The following is a 23,420-nucleotide window of genomic DNA, read 5'->3' as shown; positions in this document are numbered from 1 at the left end:
AGAATACTGCACTACCATGGATCAATGATTGATTATACAGAAAACTGAGTCAGGATTAATGGATCATTTTCGGGTTGAAAAGATGGAAGGAGTGAAGAGTCACATGAATCAGACCTCAGGACTCAATTAACTATACATATTAACAAGTTACAGATGGGGACAGAGCAAAATGTATCCAAATTTGTTGACAATACAAAAATAGGTGGGAGACCATGTTGGGATGAAGACAGGAGGAATCTGCAATGGTGGGTGTGCTGTTAGGTTGGCAGCATCCGCAAAAAGACTGCGTTTAATTTAGGAAAGTGTGATGTTGTGTACTTTGATAGAAAGAATCAAAAGACAAGCTATTATTTAAATGGAACGAGAGCCCCCAAAATTGCAATACAGACAAATTTGGGTATTCTTGTGCAAATGGAATGTTGGCATTTATTGCTAGAGTATTCATGTTTAAAAGTATGCAATTGTTGGGGCTGCACCTGGAGTAATGCATATAGTTTTGGTGCCCGTATTTAAGAAAGGATATAATGGTTTTCGAGGTGGTTCCAAAGGGATTTACCAGGCTGATTCCTGCAATAAAGGGATTAACTTGTCAAAAACAGGTAGTTATTCACTAAAGTTTAGAAGAATGATGGGTGCTCTCATTGAAACATACAAGATTCTGATGGGACTTGACGGGTTGGATGCTGAGAAGATGTTTCCACTAGAGGGGGGAATTGTGAATCACAGGAATGTGGGGGACAGCCATGGATAACTGAGGTGAAAAGAAATTTCTTCTCTCAAATTGTAGTCAATGTTTGGAAATCTCTACACCCAGAATTTTTTGGAGGCTAGATCACTGAAATTGTTTAAAGGAATAGGTGGGTTTTTTCTAAATTGACAAGGAGTGGGGAATTGTGACAAGCTGGCTTAAGAGTAGTTGACCCTGAAGCAGATCTGCCATGATGTTACAGAATGCCAGGCAGGCTTGAGGGTCTGAATAGCATACTCCTGCTTAAACTTATAACATCCTTATGTTCTTAACCAGATGATAAAATCAAGATGGCATTGCATTGTAATGATGCTACTTGACACGATTTAAATATACAACCACAACTTGTTTTCAACAAATGCTAAGAATTATCTCCTTGGAAAATCGGGTAAGTACTTAAAGCACAGCAGTGGAAACTGGTAGTCAATTTGCCACCTGGTGCTTTTCTGTTTTCAGTTGCAAACAGGGCGATAAAGAAGCCAAGAATGACCAACAGTGTTTTTTTTTTAATAAATGAATTTCTGTTTGCATTACATATTTGGGGACTGCTTTGACACCTTTGTACTCAGACAACATTGATCGTGCCACCTAAGTTTCTCAATGTTGAAAACCTCCTACACTTGTGGTTGTCTATCCTCCCACTTGTGCTGCCGCTAAAAAGCTACTCTTACAGCTCAACAGGCTTAACCCTGCCGGAACCTCCATACAGCCTTTCCTGTTCTTGGATTGATAACTGAACTGTATGAATAGCACCAGATTTATCAGAGCACCATGCAAATTATACCTTCCTTTATCACGTACTCATTGAAACCAATGTGCAACAAAGAAGTAACAATAGCAAGAGTCGCAAACGTGCAATGGGTCTGGCAACAGCTGTGGTTCAGAACCAGCCGAAGTTAGCAACGTAACAATTTTTAGCAATGTACAGAGACCAGGAAAAGGTCAGGGATTAAATGATGAAAGAAATGATTACCTGCAAGATTTGACATTCTATTTCATCATACAGTGAATAATAGTAATGATCCTATTGTTGCTGTTCACAGTGCCTCTTGGCTCATGATTTGCTTCTTTACTTATTGCAGTGCGACCCGCTTCTTCCATATACCTTCATCCCTTTTGCTATTTGATCACTCCTTTCTTCTGCACTATCCCTTCCCCACTCTCCCTGCCTCTATAGTTGCTTAAACCTATTACATCGCCAACTTCTTGTAGTACCGAACAATAAGTCATCAAGAAGCATTTGGAAGAATTTGACTTCCTTAATCTCTGCAAATCAACTATCATTCAACTTCTGAGATCCCTCAGCAGTTGAGATGGGTAGATGGGACACCATCTCTGTAAAAAGGAAAGATTTCAGAAAAACGCCAGTGTGTTTCAGAAAAGATCGGCTGTGATTGGCTTTTTGAGCCAGCGGCACCAACAGAAATGGAGATGAAACATAGAAAAAGAACTTGTTCCCTAAAGCTCTCCCTTTTGCCTGGAGGTCCTGATGAGGAATCCATGATGGCGAAGTGAGGTGAACTGTCCCAATGATCGGAGGAAATGGAAAACATGCCTAACCAGGTAGGCATAGATGGAAGGTGTCAAGGAGTTGGCAGCAGAAAGAGTGTGCTCCCTCCTATTTATAGGCAGTGTATTTATAGGATATAGGACTTCAGAGGAAATGACAGGTGTCTGGCATAATGTTTTCAAACTGCCAACCCCCACACTCTGAGGGCCCAGCATTCTCCCATGCACCATCTCCGCTGAGCAACACACCTTGCCATGTCGATTCCTCTCTATGCAGATATTTGACATTTCCATCTCAAAAGCCTGCATGCACAGTTTCAGCCTATTCATCACCAGCCTCTTTGCTTCACAGTCACCCTACACAAATAGTCCATTTTTTTTTCAGCAAATGAGCCGTTAGACACTCCCAGCTGAAGAAGTCATCACACAACTCCAGAAGAGGCAGAGGTCCAGAGTTCTCTGAGATGGCTGTAACGTGTGCCCGGCCAATCCACTAGGAAGGAGCTCATATTCCAGGGAGAATGCAGATGTCAGCAATGACCTGGCAAGAGGCCCTAAGTCTCTTGAGACACTGATTCTCAAACTTGTTGAGAGAGGCTTCTGCTCCCCTGTCTTAGGGTCTCACCTCCTCCCAGAAGCATCACTGTGTTCATGCCAGCTGTCTTGGCGTGGGCCATGCACTTGAAACAGCTGCAGCTGACATTGCTGATGCTGTTGCTGGTGCAGTTGGTGGAGCCTCTGTTCTCATGCTGCAGTGAAACCTAGCAGCAAGAAAACACAGCTAACTGAAGATGACTGCTGAGCTAAACATGTGAAATGTCTTCGAAGATGTTAGTAATTACCTGCATAACACTGGAAATACTCTGTGAGAGAAGACACACAGTGAGGAGTAGTCTCTCAATGGTCAAAGCTGGAATTCTTCAATGTACCTGATCAAAGCCTTTGCAGTTAATCAGTTTTGCCAAATTGACTCTTGCAAATGTGCACTCACCTCAGTAACCCTGGGGAGTTGCTGATGGGTTGGAAAATATATTAAATGGCTGAAAAATTGAGGATTCAGGGCTAAGGCACTTCGTATCTGGCATCTTAACAAGTAGCATATCAGACAAATCCAAGGGGATTTCCTCATTCATCTTCAATTCTTTCTTGGGGAAAGTCAGAAGATCACCTCTGGACTTGACAAAAATTTCCACTTCGCCTCTACCCCTTCCTCCCAAACCGCTCTTCAGAAGCGCTGGTAACATTCAGTCTGTTAACTCTGTTTCACTGTCCACTAATGTTCCCTCACTAGCTGTGTACTTTCAACATTTGCTGCTTTTTTTTCTGCAGATTTCTGCATTTCTTTGCTTCTGCCTGATAAAGATATCATTTACTTTGAAGTTCTCTGCACCCATCCAGAAATAAAAACTCTAATATCGAGAAGTTTGGTTTCTATATTTAGCAAACTTTACCTCAGACATATTTGCATAAAACTTTAAGCGGTGCTTTCCACTGAGCTAACACTTTGCGCTTTCTTATTTTTCAGATCTGGAAACAGGATATGGAATTGTCCTCCTGATAGGAGCAACCGATCCTTTCAAATCGAGCTACACACTCATTGACCACGTTTGAGTCAATGCAGTTAAGATTTAACCCGTCCCCTCCATTTTTCCACAAAACAATTACTAACATTCCATGTTCAAAACTTGTAGCTACATTCTTCATAAATCAATATCGACCCAACTCCCATGAGTTGAACACAGGCATAGAAATGAACTCAAAATATTATTTGATCCAAGTTTAGAGTCTGAGAAACAATGTGTAGAGCTGGATGAACACAGCAGACCAAGCAACATCAGAGGAGCAGGAAGGCTGACATTTTGGGTCTGGACCCTTCTTCAGAAAATGTGTAAGTCCTGCCCTTGTTTGTTTTACCAAAATAGAATATCTTTATCCAAATTAAGCTCCATCTGCCACTCATTAGCCCATTGACCCAATTGATCAAGGTCTCTTTGTAATCTTAGATAGCGTCCTTCACCGTCCACTATACCACCAATTTTGGTGTCATCCATAAATTTACTAACCATGTTTTCTATGTTCTTCTCAAAATAATTTACATACATGGCAAACAAAAGTGGACCCAATGCCAATCCCTGCGGAACACTGCTGGCCACAAGCCTCCAGTCTGATAAACAACACTCACCATCACTCTCTGTCTCCTACCGTCAATCCAGTTTTGAATTGGCATGCTCACCCTGAATCCCATGTAATGCAACTTTATTAATTAGTCGACCACGTGGAACCATGTCAAAGGCTTTACTAAAGTCCATGTAAACCATACCTACCTCTCTGTCTTCATTGATCTTTTTGGTTGCTTTCTCAAAAGAGTCAATCAGGTTTGTGAGACATAATTGCCCTCACGCAAAACTAAACTGACTGTCCCTAATTAGTCCTTGCCTCTCCAAATGCATATAAATCCTACCTTTCAGAATCCCCTTCAACAACTTACCTACCACCAATGCCAGGCTCACAGGTCTCTTGTTCCCAGGCTTCTTCTTTCAGTCTTTCTTAAATAAAGGCACAAAATTAGGCACATTTCAGTCCTCCAGCATCTCACTTGTGGTTGTAGATGACACAAAAAATTTCTGCTCGAGGCCCTGCTATTTCCTCCCTAATTTCCCACAGGGTCCTGGGATACACATAATTGGTTCTTAGAACATGATTAGAGCTTTATGTTTTCTAAGAACTCTACCACTTCCTCTTCTGTAACATAAATATAAATGTCCCCAAGATCTCTAACCTCCATTTCTTTCTTCACAGTAAAACTAATATGAAATATTTGTTTAGTATTAATATTTGTTTAACATTCCCATCACCTGAGATTCAACGCATCAATGGCCTCATTGATCTTTGAGAAGACCTATTCTCTCTTTAGTTGCTCCTTTGCTCTTAGTGTACTTGTAGAATCTGTTTGGATTATCCTTAACACTATATGCCAAAACTATTTCATATCCTCTCTTTGGCCTCCTGATTTCCCTCTTAAGAGAGCCCCTACAGACTTTATACTCTTCAAGAGATTCATTTAATCCCAGTTGTCTATATCTGAGAGATGATTCTTTCTTATCCTTGACTAGAACCTCAATATCTTTATTCATCCATTGTTCCCTATTTTACCAGCCTTACCTTTCACTCTAACCAGAATAGAATGTCTCTGAGCTCACAATATCACATCTTTGAAAGGCTCCCAATTGTTATTCATTCCTTTACCCGTCAACAGAATACTTCAATCAACTTTTGAAAGTTCTTGTCTCATACCATTAAAATTTGCCTTACTGCAATTAAAAACATTAACTTTTACCCTTTAAAATTAGTGATGAAGACAATGCCAGGATTAGTATTTCCTTTAATTTGGTGCTCATTTTTATTTTTGATGGTGTTTCTGGAAAGCACATTGGCATTATCGGTTACTGTTCATAATCATCATATCATAATGGCATCGAGGCAGAGGCAGTCAGAAGAACCAAACAGAGGAGAATTATTAAGTGCATCTCCAATCTTAAATGCAAGCATGTAGACATTGAAACTCTTTCAGTGAATCTGAAATGAGAAAAGTTAAACCAGAAGGAGGTGGAGGTGCTTGAGTGTGAGGGCGTATTCCTCAGGAAATGTCTGAAAAACCTCTTAAATATAGCAGAAAGATTTCCCATGATTTACATTTCTAATGGCATTATAACAGATTCTGCTGAAATTCGTAGATTTTATTCTTACAAAGTTAAATTTTAACTACTTTGTTTTCAATGTCATTTAGAAATGAGAATAAACCTAACCCTATTACCATCAGGATAAAAAGATTGTCACTGCTGTTTCTAAAAACTCATTATTTCTGAGATATTCATACAGTTAAATAGTAAAAACAGCTTCAGCAAAAATGAATCTGTTTTTTGCGAAAATAGATTTGCATGTTCCTCTCTATAAAATGGTATTATAAACCATTAGCATGTTAATGGCTTGTGATCGGCTGCTATATTTTATTACACGCTCAGTGATAATAGGCTAATCTTGAATTACACATCAGGAGGAAAATCCCTTCTGTGCCATATCATTATATTCCATGGGCCACAAGGTAAAACATTTCTATAATGTAGAAATATTTTCTCTGAATGGAAAACTGAACACTAACTTTCCATTCTCAAATCAGCTATTCTTGTAATGAAACTAGTGGGCCTTTCAAAAATGTTTAGCGCTAAATGTTTTTCGCTAAAAGAAAAAAACCTGCAGCATAAGCACACCTGACAACAAAAATGCGTGTGTGTGTGTGTGTGTGTGTGTGTGTGTGTGTGTGTGTGTGTGCGTGCGTGCGTGTGTGTGTGTTTGTGCCTGTGTGTGCGTTTGTGACACCTTCACATGAATTATATACACAGTGGCTTTAGCGAGAGTAATCTGGAGAGAATTTGTCATAGCGAAAAATCATTTCTCTATTGCACCTATATTCTGAGATATTTAGAGGCCTTTATAAGGAATGGCAACAACATTTATTGAGCAGATTGTGGCTTATTATTTCCCATTAATTTTATGACAATTTCTGTTGATGAATGATTATTTACTTAAAATTGTTATTGACACCACAGCTTGAAACTTGATCCATTTGAGGACTGGATTTGCTTAGAAACTTCCAAATGCATTTTTTTAAAATTCTGGAACACCTGAGCCAATGTATACAGGTGTAAAATGATCCACGGAAGCTTTCAGCAATGATGTTATCTGAATTTTTAATTTGAAGTTTGTTTGGTAATGCACAGTAATAGCAGGCCTATTTAAGGAAAACAAAGGTGATTGCAATTAGAAATAGATACCTTAACTGAATTTTCTCCTTCCCAATGGAAATACACTAGGTTAAATTGTGATGGTTATTCCAAATGTTTTGTTCTCTTTTAACTAGCATTAGTGTCAAAATGCAGAATACTTCAAAGGGTTTTATTGAGATATGAATATTTCCATTCAAAAAGTAGAGATTGAATATTCTGAAGCATTCTTACCTATTTTAGTTCTTGGGTCCAACCCTATTTACAGGTTAATTTAGCTTCTGTATTGCCATAATTACCACTTAAATTACATGCAGCTAATTTAAATTACAGAATGGATATTTTAAAAGAGCTGTCTCTGGCTATAATTATGAAACACGCTAGTGTTTGAAACCTCATATCGATTAACTTTTAAGGCTCAATGGAGGAGTACACTCAGCAAACCAGAGTCAAACACCAGACTGATCAAGTTTAATGCAGACCAGTTAGATTAACACAAATGGTGCATAAAATATTGACACCTATAATTTGAGATAAAACTAGTGAACATTTCAAACATATAAGCCAGTGAAAGCCAGAATAAATTTGTTAAAGGCAAGTTATATTTTAATATTATTTTATTATAATAAAGGGAGCTTATCTGTGGTCATATAAAGACGGTGCAATAGATTGGAGCATATGAATTTTCTTTTCAAAATCTGAAGTAGCACAAGCAAAGCAGAGGTAAATGAAAATTAGTTGGATTCCACAGTTGATAGTAACATTGTCCAGAAATTCAGCCCAGGCTCCAATTTATTCTCGGTGTAAATAGATAATTTGGAATTGGTGCTGGTGAGTACAATTTCAAAATTTGCTGATAAATTGGGGATTTCACAAACAGTGAGAAGGAGAGTAAAAAAGATCTTTGCCAGGCAGGTAGATTAAAATAAGTCATTTATTGTTCAAAAAGGAAGTGAAAGGTGTCATCTCAATGTGTTTTTTTTCTGTACCCACTCAAAATTCACAACATATTGGCAGTGGTTTTCTGAATATTCCAGGAGCAATCCTCTTACAGTGCCCCTTTGTTTTTGCTAATGCTATGTAAATTGCAATTGGCATCTTGATGAGTAGAATGCTTTTCAATACATTTGCACTGTCAGCTGATTGCTCTGTACAATATTCATAATTTTTGATGTAGATTTGATTTTTCACAGCGATTCTGCAAAATCACAAAAATATTACTAAAATATCACTGCATCATTCCTGTGGTTACTGTTATTGTACAGTTATATGCCTTCCATTATTGTGTGAACTTGACCACATTAACCAGCTTTTTTTTGCAGAAACAACAGGAATTCCACCTACACTTAAACTCACAGTAAATTTAAATACATTGTCAGAGCAACAGAAGCTGTATATTTTGAAATTATGTGCACATTCACTGATATTATTTTTCCACTATTCATTCATAGAATATGCACCTTCCTGCCAATGGCCAGCATTTGGTTCCCATCCCTAATTGCTCTTCAACTGAGTGGCTTGTTGGGCCATTTCCAAGAGAAGGTTAGGGTCAACCACACTGCTGTGCTTTGGGAGCCACATAGGCCAGCCCAGACAGATTTCCTTCTCTGAAACATACTAGTGAACCATATCTTCCTCATCAGCACATCATTTTCTACCTCCACTTCAGTGTGAGCAGTCTAATCTAGCGTTATTAGTGAGTCAGCTTGATGGGCTCCTACCAAGGATGTTCTATTAATTATCTCCTTAGGGTTTTCTAGACTATCAAAAGAAGTTTCAGATAATCGGATTGTAGGGTCTTCTGTTTGCAATGTCTCCTCAGCTTCCAGTGACTCAGCTTCTCAGGTTGTGTGTCTAGTCATACACAACATGGCTACACAGTCAGAGAAAATGTCAGACATCAAATGTCAGCTTCTTCGCTTCACTTTTCACCTCCATACTAGCTCACCATACAGCAATGTCACCAATTCCCCCACTTTATTGCCACAGCCCTGCAAATGAACTTCCCTCAAACACTCAACTAATTTCCTTTTGAAATCATTTCTGTCCCTATTTCAACTATCATTGTAGGCAGCAAGTTCCAGGTCATTAGCACAAACTGAGGAAAAAAAATCTTCCTTTAATGCCCCTGCATCTTCTGCCAAAAACTTTAAATCTGTGCAATCAGTCCTTCTACTGTCAGCTATTGAAACAGTTTTCTTTTATCTACTTTATCTAAACTTGTCATAATCTTGTACACCTCTACAACACTCCTCTGTGATCTCTTTTCCTCCTAGGAAAAACACTCCAGCTTCATCCATCTCATTTGCAGTTAAAATCTCGCCCATTGAAACAATCCTGGTAGATCTCTGATATCTCTTTTGAAAATTTGCTCCATTTTTCAGAGTTAATACTTTAAGTCCAACAACACTCCTTGGGAACTGAAGCAGAGTGGAAATATGAAATAACATGGTGTGAAGCTGGATGAACACAGCAGGCCAAGCAGCATCAGAGAAGCAGGAAAGCTTGACATTTCGGTTTGGGACCCTTCAGAAGAAGGGTCCCGACCCGAAACGCCCAGCTTTCCTGCTCCTCTAATGCTGCTTGGCCTGCTGTGTTCATCCAGCTTCACACTGTGTTATCTAAGATTCTCCAGCATCGGCAGTTCCTACTATCTCTGTAACAGAGTGGAAATATGATAGTTTTCATAATATTGAACACGAGGGAAGGGTTAAACAGAACAGAAGGGAAGGTCGGGGAAAGGTTAAAGCATGAGGAAATTAGAGGTCAAAGATACTATTGATCAAAAGTCAAAGGAATGGCAATGATAGTAGTGAAGGCAAGCATAACTACAACTCAAGCAGATACCCATTTTTTATTTGTAGGAGGTAAGATGAACAAAAAGAAAAATTGTAGATGAGAGACCAAGTACAGCCAGATGGAAGAGAGTGGTCATGGATGGGGGCTATGCAGGGAAGAAATGAACAGACCTCAGATTTTTTGCAGCACTTTCTGTTTGCATTTCAGATCTTCAGCATCTGCAGTACTTTTCTCTTATTTGCCACAATTCAGTTTCTCAGTCATCAATTTTGTTATCCATACAAACATCGATCCTCCCTATTCCATGAGTCCTAATTTTGTTAAGCAACCTTTTGTGAGGTACTTTGTCAAATGTATTCCTCAGATTCATATTAACAACGTCTGTCACTTTCTCTTTATGAATCTTCTATCTTACATAATCAAAAATACCATTTCAATTAGGTAAGCATGATATGCCTTTTAGAAATCTTGGCTTAAAGTTGCATTTATTTTGTTCAAAACTATTTGTTGGAGAAAGGGTTAAAGTAAAACTACATCAGACCACCCAGCTTCTCACTTTGACATAGCATCAATCCAGATATTTTTTTTCCAATCACTCATGGAACATAGAAATTAATGGCTAGACCAGGTATTTATTGCCCATCCCTAATTGCCCTGAGGGTAGTTGCAAGCCTTAATATTGCTGCGGATCCGGATTCACATGTAGGCCAAACCAGGTAAGGATGGCAGATCTCCTTCCCTTAATGACGTTAGTGAACTCGGTAGATCTGCATCTGAACAGTTATTATACTTGAGTCAAAATCCCATCAGATTTTCCTCTAGTGTGGGGATTTCCCAAATCAAATGAACTATTTCATTATTTCTGATTTTTTTTCCTCTTCTTGTTATTGTGTATAACCATTTCAATTTTATTTATAGGTTCTGCACAAGTATAAATATATTCATGTATTTCTAGAAATGAGGCTTAATCAAGATGTGTTAATTAAATGTTTTTCTATGTCCATTAGATGCTATAAATAAGAGCCTCCACTGATTGGAAGACTCAGAGTGGGGCCTACCTTATGTCACTCAAATACTTTGCTGTTCCATGCTGGTGGTGTGACTTTTTTTGCCCCCAAATGACAAGGAAAGTTGAAGCTGGATTTCCAAATTTACACCCATGTCTTTTGAGAAGAAATTCCAGTTTTGATGCTAATGGTGACAGCATGCTACCATTTGTAATGCATGCATTGTTTAAACGTTAAGAACAGAACAACATTGAAATCATTCAAGTTTGGAAAAGAAATCTGCTGTCCCCACTTGACCTGTGACTCCAGGCCCATAGCAATGTGCTTGACTCTGAACTGCTTTCTGAACATTCAGAATGGCAATAAATACTGACGTTGCCAGTGATGTCGGCATCCTGTGGATAAATAAAAGAAAAAATAATACAAATGAAACTGATCATTTAGGAAATACATTTTTTTCTCAATGGGATATATTCACTGCTTTATTCCTTATAAACCTCTCTGCTGAACAACGTCTCTTCCTCAGTGATTTCAAATAAATATACTGCTTCTCATTCAAACTCATTACCTTCTTATTGTGTCTAGCTCTCTCCTTCCATTGTTAATTCCTCAAACTACATTTATGCCCATCCATCTTGCTTTGCTATCTACATGATCCTGCAACTCTCATTGTATCAAACATAGATAAGGGCAAGTTTGATTACAATTTTGTGTTATTCTTGTGCCCCACATCTGTGTTTCATGTTTCAACTCTGTCATTTTCTTCATCCATTCCTAGAAAAATAAAACTATCAATGAATCCACCTACAAAGTGCACTTTTAAAACACAGCCATCAGGCTTTTAGCCATCCATTTGCCACAAAAATTTCTACAGCAATGACTTATTCGGATAGATTCCCCATTTCCACTTGCACTGAGCCCAATAAAACCAATGCTGTCTCTCACGCTGGCTGTTGCTCCAATGTGACCATAATATTAGATCCTTTAACGCCAAGAAATGTAGACTTGAAGGGATTTGGTGGGAAACTGGCTTTGCTTTTCACTGTCACATCTGCCTAGACAGATTAAAGCATGATATGGTCCTGCGCTCATCTGCTAAAACCACTTACTATTCTAGGATCACCTTGGAATGCAAAGGTAAATCTGAACATCTTTTCTCCATTGCAAACTATCTTCTTAAATCATTATCCAAATGTCCAATAAGTGCAAGAAACTAATGGAATTCTCTGTCGCCAAGATTGAGGCTATCCAATCAGCTGTCTCCCTTATGTTCATCTTTTCTACCAGCCCAACTAGCTAACCTCCCCTGCCCAGGCCCCGAACTTGTAGTTTCTCTTATTTCTTACTATTTACCTTCATTCCCGCCCCTCCTCTAAGCTCATGTTGTTCAAAGGCCTCACCTCTCAATTTTATTTTCAGTGAAATTCTGACCTTTGAACCTGCTCTCCCAATTGCCACATTAACCAATATTGTTAACAGTTCTAATTCTTCAGATGTTGTTCCTCTCTCCTTCAAATCTGCTGTCCTCACCTACTTTCTAAAAATGTATCCCTTTACTCCATAATCCTTGCAACTACCATCCCATCGCCAATCCTCCTTTCCTTTCTAATGTCCTGAAGATGCTATTGTCTCCCAAATTGGAATCTATCTTTCCTGTAACTCCATGCTTGCATCCCACCACTTAATTTTCCACCCTGCCACAGTATCAAAACATCTTTTGTTAAAGTGAAAAATAATATATTGAATGGCTTTGATAATGACAAGTTTTCTTTCTGTGTCCTGGTCAACCTGCCAACGATGTTCGACATGGTTTACTTCACCATCTTTTTCCAACATTTTACCTCCATGATCCAGATGAGTGGAACTGCTCTTTCCTGGTTCAATTATTTTGTATTTTTCTTTTCACTCATGGGACATGGGTATCTCTTTTTTTTAACATTCATTCACAGGATGAGGGTGTAGCTGGCTAGGGCAACATTTGTTGCCCATCACTGATTTCCCAAAAGGCAGTTTGCTTTATGTCTGGATACACATGTAGACCAGACCAGGTAAGGATGGCAGTGTCCAATGGTTATGGGCCAGACCAAACTCCCTCAAAATATTTTAGAAGGTAGTCTAGTCCCTAAGGTTTTTTCTTATTTTACGGGTAATTGTAAGATGTTGTACTCCAGATGCAATTCAACTGGTCAAACTAGTCAATTTTGTTTTACACTGCAGTTAAAATACAGATCATATAAATAATAAAAGAAAAGAATTGGCTTAACTGTAACTTTATCAAAATGCTTAATAAAATAATATAAATGTTTTAACAACTACTAATTAATTGTTCCAATACAGTAACATCCCATAAACACATCCATGGCCAAGGCAAAGTCAGTAAAGTAGATTGCCTCACATGCAATTCTAGCAGCAGGAAGACAACCCCAGCTTTTAGCTGTAACAGAGAAAGGATTAAAAGCTTCCACATCCAGGTTCTCATCCAGCAACTGCAGAAAGCTAAAACTAAGGATCCTGGTTCGCAGGAGTTGGACCCCACCTGTTCAGCCTGCTTTTATTGCTCCAACTTTAAAAAATCCCAATGCCTCACAAGCTCCTTACTCTATTGGCTTTGAGCAGACTGCTTGGCATCTCTGCCTCAATTTTACTTCATAAAAAAACAGAATGAAATACACCTCTTAGAGCCATAGTATTGTCACACTTCAATGTAGGACATTAGTGAACCATTTGGGAGTTTCCAACAATCAACAATGGCCATTATTAGGACTCTCAACTGAAATTTTTATTCAATTTAAATTACACCAGCTGGCATGGTAGAATTCAAACTTAGGATCCCCAGAACATCATTTCAGTATGTGAATTAATTGTTCAGTGATAATACTACTAGAGCATCATCTTCCCATTGACCTTGAGAAAGTAATGGTGTGCTGCCTTGTTGAACTGCTGCAGGTCACATGCTATAGGTAGGGCCACTGTGTTGTTACAGAGTTAATTCCAGGGATTTAGCCCAGTGACAGTAAAGGAACAGCGATAAATTTCTGAGCCAAGATGGTGAATGTCTTGGAGGGGAACTTGCTGGTGGTAGTGTTCCTATTTATCTGCCATCCTTTTCCTTCTAGATGGAAGTGCCCGTGAGGTTGGAAGGTGCTAATTTAGAATCTTTGATGAACGTCTGCAGTGCAGTGTAGATAGTACACACTGCTTCTACTGAGCGTCGGTGGTGGAGTGAGTGGATGCTTGTAGATGTTTACCATAAAGCCGACTCCTTTGTCCTGGATGGTGACAAGCTTCTTGAGTGTTGTTGAAGCTGCACCCATCCAGACAAGTGAGGAATATTCCATCACACTCCTGACTTGGACCTTGTAGATGGTGGACAGGGTTTGGAGAATCCAGAGGTGAGTTACTTGCTGCAGCCTAGCCTCTGACCTGCCCTTGTAGCCTGTGTGTTTAGAAAGTGAGTCCAGTTGAATTTCTGGCCTGGTAATACACAGGATGATAGTGGGAGATGTAGTGATGGTAAAATCATTGAATGTCAAGGGGTGAGAATTAGTTTATTCCTTATTAGAGATGGTGGTTACCTGGCATTTGTGAGGCACAAATGTTACTTGCCACCTTACAGTCCAAGCCTGGATATTGCCTAGGTCTTATTGTGTTTAATCATGGGCTGCTTCAGTATCTGAGGAGTCACGAATGGTGCTGAACATTGTGTAATAATCGGTGAACAACCCCACCTCTGACCTTATAATGGAGGGGAGGCCATTGATGAAGCAGCTGGAAATGACTGGGCCCAGGACACTACCCTGAGGAACTCCTGCAGAGATGTGCTGGAGCTGAGAGGACTGATCTCCAACAACTACAACCACCTTCCTATGTGCCAGGTATGACTCCAGCCAGCAGAAAATTTGTCTCCAGATTCCAGCTGACTCCACAATTACTAGAGCTCCTTTGTGCTATACACAGTCAAATGCAATGCCAAGGGATGTCCCTCTCACTTCACTTCATCTACTTCATCTAATAACTGACTCCTGAAATGCTTAGGAACTCATTTATTTCTACAGTTAGAAATGGACAAAACATTCTAGTGTTGCCAGCTGCTCACATTTCAACCACACATAAGGTGCAAAGAAATATACTGGGAAATAGATTGACAGTGTAATGCACATTCATTTCACAGCTGATTTTGAATCCTAACTCCTCTCACCTTTCCTTTCACACTAGCTTCAAAGATCAGGAGCAAAGAAGTTTGAAGTTATCTAAAGTTGGCTCAAAATAGATTTGATATAAACCTGTGTTTTATTTAGTGCAGACTGGCAGATCCGTGCTCTCCCTCAACGATGACACATGAATGCCTGATATGAACAGAATAACTCACCATGGCGATAAGATTTTAACTCATACAAAACATATCCATTTACTCAGAGTTAAATTCAGATCCATTATTAACTATGTCTGTAGATGCTGCTTCAGCTTCTGAATATTTCCGCTATTTTCTGCCCCTGTCTCACATTCACAGCATCCACAATAGTTTACTTTTGTACAGGAATGTTCTTCTCATCTCATGTACCGACGAATTAGAGGAATAAGAGTTTTGTTCCATATTTAGCTGTTCCACACCTAATTTCAAAGGGCATTGGAAGCTTGACAAAATCAGCAAAATGTTCAGAAAAAGTTACATGCCAACTGAAGATCATTAGTTAGCGCAATATTAACAACTCTTTTGTTCATAACTAAATAATAGGACTAGTTAAAAAATAATAAAATGAAATGTTAAGATCAAATGTTTACCTCACTGCCTCCCACAAGAGCTTTCAATCCCACATACTAGTACTGTACAGAACATGTGAATAATTTTCCTACCTAACAGTTACTGTTATAAGTATTGTGAACAAACTTTGCAGTGGGTGTTATTCTGTGAACCTGCTATTTCAATCGTATTTATTTTCCTACAGACCCATGCTGTTTTGCTTTAATAGCTGTGACAACTCACCGTAGAATTTTGGTTCAACACTGATTGCAGTATAGCCTTAAAATAAACAGCACATAATTCTCATGCTAATCATCCAGAATATTGATGCTTAATCTCACATGACAGCACAATCGGTAAGAGTAATTTGCTCAGAAGATTATTGCTGTGGGCGAAATTATTCCTATGAATAAATATAAGCTGTAAATGTTTCCATCTCCGTTCCTGCCCTTGGTTTTCATTTCTGTTTTGACCCCTCATCATTACTGAAAATGCACGGAATGAATTCTGCTTTCACCTTTAAAAGAATAGAAAAACATGCTGCAAATGTATTAAGAGTCTTGCAACAGCATTACCTCTCAGCTCTATGCAGAGAAACAATGTAAGTTCTCTTCACAGAATAATGCATAAAGTGAGTAAAGTAGTTACATTTATCCTCTGTACACTTCATTTAAACTGAGATCAACTTCCATATTGGCGTTCTTTTCTCACTGTTTGTATGTATACTTACCTTTTGCAATCCTCTTCCTGTTACTAAAAGACTAATATGAATTAAAGTAGGTAGAATAGTGCCAAAAATATGTGGGACTAGAGATGACCATTGCAGTGCTCAACAAATCTGAAATTATGTCAGATCAGCTCTTCTTTGAATTCATTGAATAAGGTTAAAATGTTTCTCTTACAGCATGCTGACACCAGGTTAGATTTTTAATTTACTATCCAGACATGCAAAGGAGAAGCTTTACCAGATTCAGTATTGAGTAGGAAAATAGCAAATGTATTTCAATACCCAGGAATCACACTGAAAATTGAACACAATAACAGTTGCCCTGCAATAATTTGCTCTGCACGTTTGCCAGCCTGCACCATGACATATGTTGCACTTCTGTGATTAAAGATTAAGATTCAGCAATTTATTGTGCTCCAAAGAGTTGGAATAACAGGAATATTTTCAAGTTGGCAGCCAGTAACCAGTGAAGTGCCACAGGAATTGTAGCCACAATTATTTGCAATATAGGAATGACTTAGATGAGGAAAGTACACATACTATAGCCAAGAGTTGCAGGTGACACAAAAATAAGTGAGGGCAAATGATGAGGATGTCACCGAGGACCTACAGTGGGATATAGACAGGCAAAGTAAGTGGTCATCTTTGAGGCTCTGTGGGCTATCAGCCACAATCTGTAACCTCATGGCCTGGCATATCCTCCATTCTACCATTACTTTCAACCTTGGACAGCCATCCTAGTTCAAAGAAGAATGTGGAACAGAATGCTAGAAGTGGCACTGTGTTTACCTAAAAACGAGGTCCCACCGTGGTGAAGCTAGAACACAGAGGTACTTGTAACCCAAACGGTATAAGCAGCAAGTGATAGAGAGAGGTAATGATTCCATAAACAATTATTCAAATCAAAGCTCTGCAGTCCTCCAATTGCAAGCCTTGAATCATGTTGGGCAACTAGACAAGTCACTAGAGGAGGAGACTCTACAAAAGGCTCTTTCCTCAGTGATGAGGGATCCCAGCACATCAGGTAAGGCTCAGGCAGTTTCAACAACTGTCAGCTACAAGTGCCAAGTCGATAAAACCATTTCAGCCTCTTCTGGAAGTCCCCAGCTTCACAGGTACCAGATCTCAATCAGTTTGATTCATTCCACACAACATCAAAAAGGACTGAAGGCTCTCCATACTGCAAAGGCTGCGGGTCCTGACAACAGCCTGGCAATAATACTGAAGACTTGTGTTTGAGCACTTGCTGTACTCCCAACAGAGCATCGCTGTGCAACAGTGTCATCCACCTAGCAATATGGGAAAAAAATCCAGGTATGTTCCGCAGACAAAAAGTAGGACAAATCCTATCTGGCAAAGTGCTGCCCTATCAGTCTAATCTTGATCATCGGTAAAATGATGGAAATTATCCTGATCAGAGCTATCAAACAGCACTTCCTTTTCAATAACATGCTCACTAGTGCTCAGTTTGGGTTCCACCAGGGTTAATGAGCTCTTGGTCTCATTACAGCCTTGACTGAAACATGGACAAAAAAAGCTGAATTCCAGATATGAGGTGAGAGTGACTGCCCTTGGCATCAAAGTTGCATTTGACCAAATGTGGCAACAAGGAGCCCAAGTAAAAATGGAGTCAACAGGAATCAGGAGGAAAGTTCTCTGCTGATTGAAGTCATACCTATAACTAAAGAAGATGGTTGTGGTTGGTAGGAGTCAGTCATTTTAGAGTTCCAGAACAACTCTGCAGGAGTTCTTCATGGTAGTGTAATAAGCCTAACCATCTTCAGCTGTTTCTTCAATGACCTTCCCTCCATCATAGGGTCAGAAGTGGGGATGTTCACCAATGATTGCACAATATTCAGCACCATCCAAAACTCCTCAGATACTGAAACAGCCCATGTCCAAATGCAGCAAATTATGGGCTGGCAAGTGGTAAGAATCATTCATGCCATGCACATGTCACCAACGGCTGTCTCCAGCAAAAGAAAATCTAACCCTTTCCCTCGACATTAAATAGTGATACCATTGGTGACAGCATCCTGGGAGTTATCATTGACCACAAATTAGCATTTATGGTCTAACCATATACATACTGTGGCTACAAGTCCAGGTCACTGGCTAGGAACCCGACAGCACTAACCCACATCTTAACTACCCAAAGCCTGTGTACCATCTACAAGGCACATATCAACAGTATGATGGAATACTGCCAAATGCCTGAATGGATAAATCTTTAACAACATACAGGAAGTTTGACACCATCCAGGATAAGGCAATCCACTTGTTTGGCATCACATCCACAAACATTCACTTCCTCCACAATCAATGCACAATAGAAGCAGTGTGCATGATCTACAAGATGCCCTTCAGAAATTCAACATGCTCCTCACACAGAACCTTCTAAACACACAACCAGTACCATCTAGAAGAACAAGAACAGTAGATACATGAGAACACCATCATCTACAACTTTCCCTCCAAGCCACTCACCATTCTGGCTTAAAAGTATATTATCCTTCCTTCAGTATCACTGAGTCAAAATCCTGAAACTCCTTCCCCACAGCATTGTGGGTGTACCTAGAACAAATGGATTTCAGTGGGTCAGGTAAACAGCTTACTGCCACTTTCTGAAGGGCAAAGAAACAGGTATTAAGTGCCAACCCAGCCTGCAACATCCATGTCCCATGATTGAATTTAATATAAAGGGATAGCAGCAATCCTCCTCCTCCTGGCTCCATAATAAACTGATGGTTTATATCCGTCAGCCCCATTTTCTTCCTGCTATCATTGCCTCCACCTCAGAAGACCAATGCCAGAGACAACAGACCAACTTAATTCTATTTAAAATCACCAACACCCCCCACATGACAGATTGGTATACACAGCTCAAATAATAATGAAACCTAAGAGCCAGTTAATTAGTTATGGGGTTTCCATGTTCAGGCACACCACATCAGTCTGAGGCCTAACAAACAGAGTAAGTAACTACAATCTAATATGTTTTGTAGTGGATATTAAGCTGTAAAAGCCCACAGTTACACTCTTGTACAAACATTGGTAATAAGTCTTGATTTGAGTGGAAACATCAAAATGGAGCCACCTCTTATTTACCTATTATGAATTTTCAATTTTCTTTTACCTTTCATTGTTCTCAAAATGCATTAAAGTATTATTTCAAAGGGAATTCTTGCTTAAATGTATTTTAGACTGGATCCCTGCAGATACTAATATTACATTCATAGCACCAATCAATAGAATTCTTCCTCTGAATTTGACATACATCTTAATGAGAACAAGCTGGAGTTGCCTGACGCTGGGAAATATGCATGTTATGTGTGGACTTTAATCACAGAGCCTTCTTTATTGCTGGGATCAGAGGACTTTGAATTGATTATGAGTTGAGTTTGAAGAGCTGGATTTATTCGAATAGATGAAGCCCTACAGCACTCAAGTAACTGCTCCTGACAATTGACGTAATCGCATTGAAAGAGACTGAAAACAGCACTTCTGCCAAGACAACAAATCCAAAGTAATTTTCTGACAGAACTGGGGATAATGCTTTGATCAGTGAGTACTCTTGTGAAACTGCATTAATCTGGCTAATTTGTCATGTGAATTAACAATCTATCTGCTTGCCTAACTATATCAATTTCTAAAATATAACCCAGGCCAATACAAATCATTGATTCCACAATTATCTATCAGAAACCATGGGACACTACATTTCTTCTCCTATACATTGGTTGTCCACATATACAGATGTTAAATGATCTAATAACTAGCTGTAAACCAATGCAGTTGTTGCTGCATTTTAGATCATATACTTAGTTCCTATATGACGGAATTTAAGATATGGTTCCGTTTCATTTTGTTTCACATCAGCAAACTGTGTTTAGATTAAATGCAATCTTTACTTGTTTTTTTTTAAAGTTAGCAAGACTGACAGCCATTTGATGTTTGGGATTAGTTGTTTGTCTTATCATCTCTACTGAGTGAAGAGAATTTTCAGCAGCAGTTCAGATGCCTGTTAAGTGTGCGTGTTGGTGTTTTATGCATGTTCATGTGCCTGAGTTCATTTGGTCAAAATTTAATATCTCTCCTTTAATGTGAGTCTGGTGTCGGGAAGGCATTTGATCAGGCAAAAAGGCAGTCTTCTTGGCAAAATTGTGGTATAAATTAAGTGTGCCAATCAAATATCTTAAATTCTCTAAAGTCACTTGCCCATATTCTGCTGGGGCCACACTGTAATATTGGAATCTTCAGAATGCCTTTTGCAGCATTTTTTCGTTTAAAATTGATTTCAATGTGGTGATATTTCTAATCTATAACTTTAGCTTCATATGTGGGCTCAAATCATAGTAATGGACCCCCATTTGTTACAGTTCAAGATGGGATATCCAACTGTAATGCTCATAAATTAGAGGGATGGGCTGACTCCCCTTTTTATTCAGCCCTACCCTCAGTTGCTGCAATAAAACTTAAAAATCTGTATCTTCTTTGTGAATATCTTTTTTCAGACTAAATTAACGCATGTTTTAAAAGCAATTTAACCAGACTTTCTTGTATGAATTTATTAATTACCATGTATGAAAAGAAATACTAACGCAACACACAGGCAAATAGATTAGAAATAAAAGGCGAGCCCAAACAAATAATAATTTTAAAAATATACACAGATTATTCTTTGAACAGTTCATGAAGAATAGACAGTTTGTACATTGCACCCAGTGCAGTGAAAGTTACCAGTTGCCATTAACATTAATCGGTGAACAATGAGTGCAAGGACTTTTAATTTTGCAGATTGATTGAGATCCTGTAATTCTGATGACTTTCGACCATGATTGAATTCCAACCATCAGGTTGAGAGACAATCCTTTGTTGTCCTGTTTCCTTTTTGACTGGTTTGCAGCACTCAGAGTTGGAGGGGGTGCTACACAAGGATCTTCAACCATGATCATCATAGCGCATTGACCCAGACAGGTACACACAAGAGCATTCAGTCCCAGTAATGTTGAAAATAGCTTTTTAATCCCTGTCCTTGTGTATCCTTAAAGGGAAAATAAAAGAGAGTCTGTGTTTTGGGACATAATTCACAAGATGGTGATTTGCTGTTGAGTAAGGGGTAATCATTCTCTCATTATCGTTCTGTTTAAGTCTCTCTCTATTTAAAGTTTTATTGGCAATTTACATGTGTAATATTACATTGACTTCACAAGGAAATTTGCCAGAGTTCCTAATTTAAATCTTTACTTACTTTTGTAGCTGTCCTCTTTTTAAAAACAACAAATTTTGATATTCGATATTAGAAGCAAAAATTGTACATAAATACGCAGATGCAGTTGTCTTAATATTTTCATAAAATTTCATAAGTTAATGAGCTCTTAAAAGAGTAATGTTGGACATTCATTACCTGTCTTAGCGTATCAGATGATCTTGGGAGAACAGCTCTGGATCTCAAAAGGCTTAGAAATATCATCCATGTCTCCTAATAGTGACAATGTTTAACCAGCTAATGTAGCTTGTGCCTAATTGATATTTTGCAAATAAAAACTACAAGATCCTTTTGTTCAGACTGACTAATGGTTGTTTCACTATCATGATAAACAAAATAGACCCTTTGATTCAGTCAAGAAAAGAGAAATCCTTCGACCCATAAATACCAGGCCTATCGCCTTCCTGCCGCCATCCCAATTAAGTCCATGGCAGCAAGAACAGTCTTTCCACTCCATTTGAAGTGGAGGGCCATGAGACACCTTTATCATTGCTGCTAATTTCTCTCTGCTCAAAAACTACTTCCTGGTATTGCTGGATCCTGGGCCTATTGCCAGCAGCAGCCATTATGACATAGAATCCCTGCAAAGTGGAAACAGGCCCTTCGGCCCAACCAGTCTACACCAACCCCCAGAGCATCTCATCCAAACCCATCCCCCTATAACTCACCTAATTTACACACCCCTGAACACTACGGGCAATTTAGCATAGCCAATCCACCTAGCCTGCACATCTTTAGATTGTGGGAGGAAACTGGAGCACCCAGAGGAAACCCATGCAGACGCACGGAGAATGTGCAAACGCCACACAGTCACCCGAGAGTGGATTCGAACCCGGGTCCCTGGCGCTGTGAGGCAGCAGTGCTAACCTCAGAGCCGCTATGCCGCCCTGGTACTGTTGAGTACAATACAGCTTATGACCTCTGATTAACCAGTATTCTTGGCAGCCAGGAATCCCCATTTTCCCATGTCTGGAGCTGTATAACATGTAGGAGGCTTTCTCTAAAATGCGTGATGCTGGGACCTCACTGGGTTACCTCCACTGGGCTCCACCCCATTTTGTCCTTAAGCCAATACTTTTCATACAGGTTGACACTGACTCTTGTATTCCAAGTGTCTCAATTTTGTAAATCAACCTTAAGGTAACAGTTTGCCAAATGGTTTCATAAAGTCGAGATAAGCAAATCCTTCATCAATCTCATTTGTTAATTTACCAAAACAAAATGGATAAGTCAAACATGATGGGTCTCTTAAAATAACTCAAACCTTTCTGAGTGCTTGGTGATTTCTTTTTCCACCAATTAATGTTTCCAAAGCCTTATCCATTATTGCTTCTAAATGTATTGGCCTCAAGTTGCTAGGACTGTTGTTACACACTTTCTAGAAAATACATTTGTGTCTCTCCAAACCTTTGGTATCTCCCCAGTATCTAGGGAAGTTTGGAAGATTACTTCAGGACCTTCAGCTATGTCTACCCCATCATTCCTCTCGTATGACACAAGCCACACAGTCCAGGTGGCTTATCCACTTGAGAGCCTCCTACCTTTCAATTTTCATTCCATCCATTACCTCTACCATTTCAGTTTCTGCCAATATTTTCTCAGATGTTGTTATCACTGGTTAATCAGGATGCCTCGATGAAAGTGTAAATTAAATTGTATAAGTACATCACCACTTATGGAAATACGTTGATTAATAATTAGGAATAAAGAAAACACTCCTGAAACAGTAAGTCTTGATTTGCAGGTATCATGTGTTTTGTTTGAGCAATGTTGTTTATCGTGTAGGAAAGTATGGGGAAAGTGTGCTTGTCGATGGTACGGTAATTGTGTGATCTGTTT

Source organism: Stegostoma tigrinum, chromosome 14 (assembly GCF_030684315.1).
Source record: "Stegostoma tigrinum isolate sSteTig4 chromosome 14, sSteTig4.hap1, whole genome shotgun sequence".
NCBI lineage: Eukaryota > Metazoa > Chordata > Chondrichthyes > Orectolobiformes > Stegostomatidae > Stegostoma > Stegostoma tigrinum.
The sequence above is the reverse complement of the archived record's forward strand: the minus strand, read 5'-3'. Positions refer to the sequence as shown.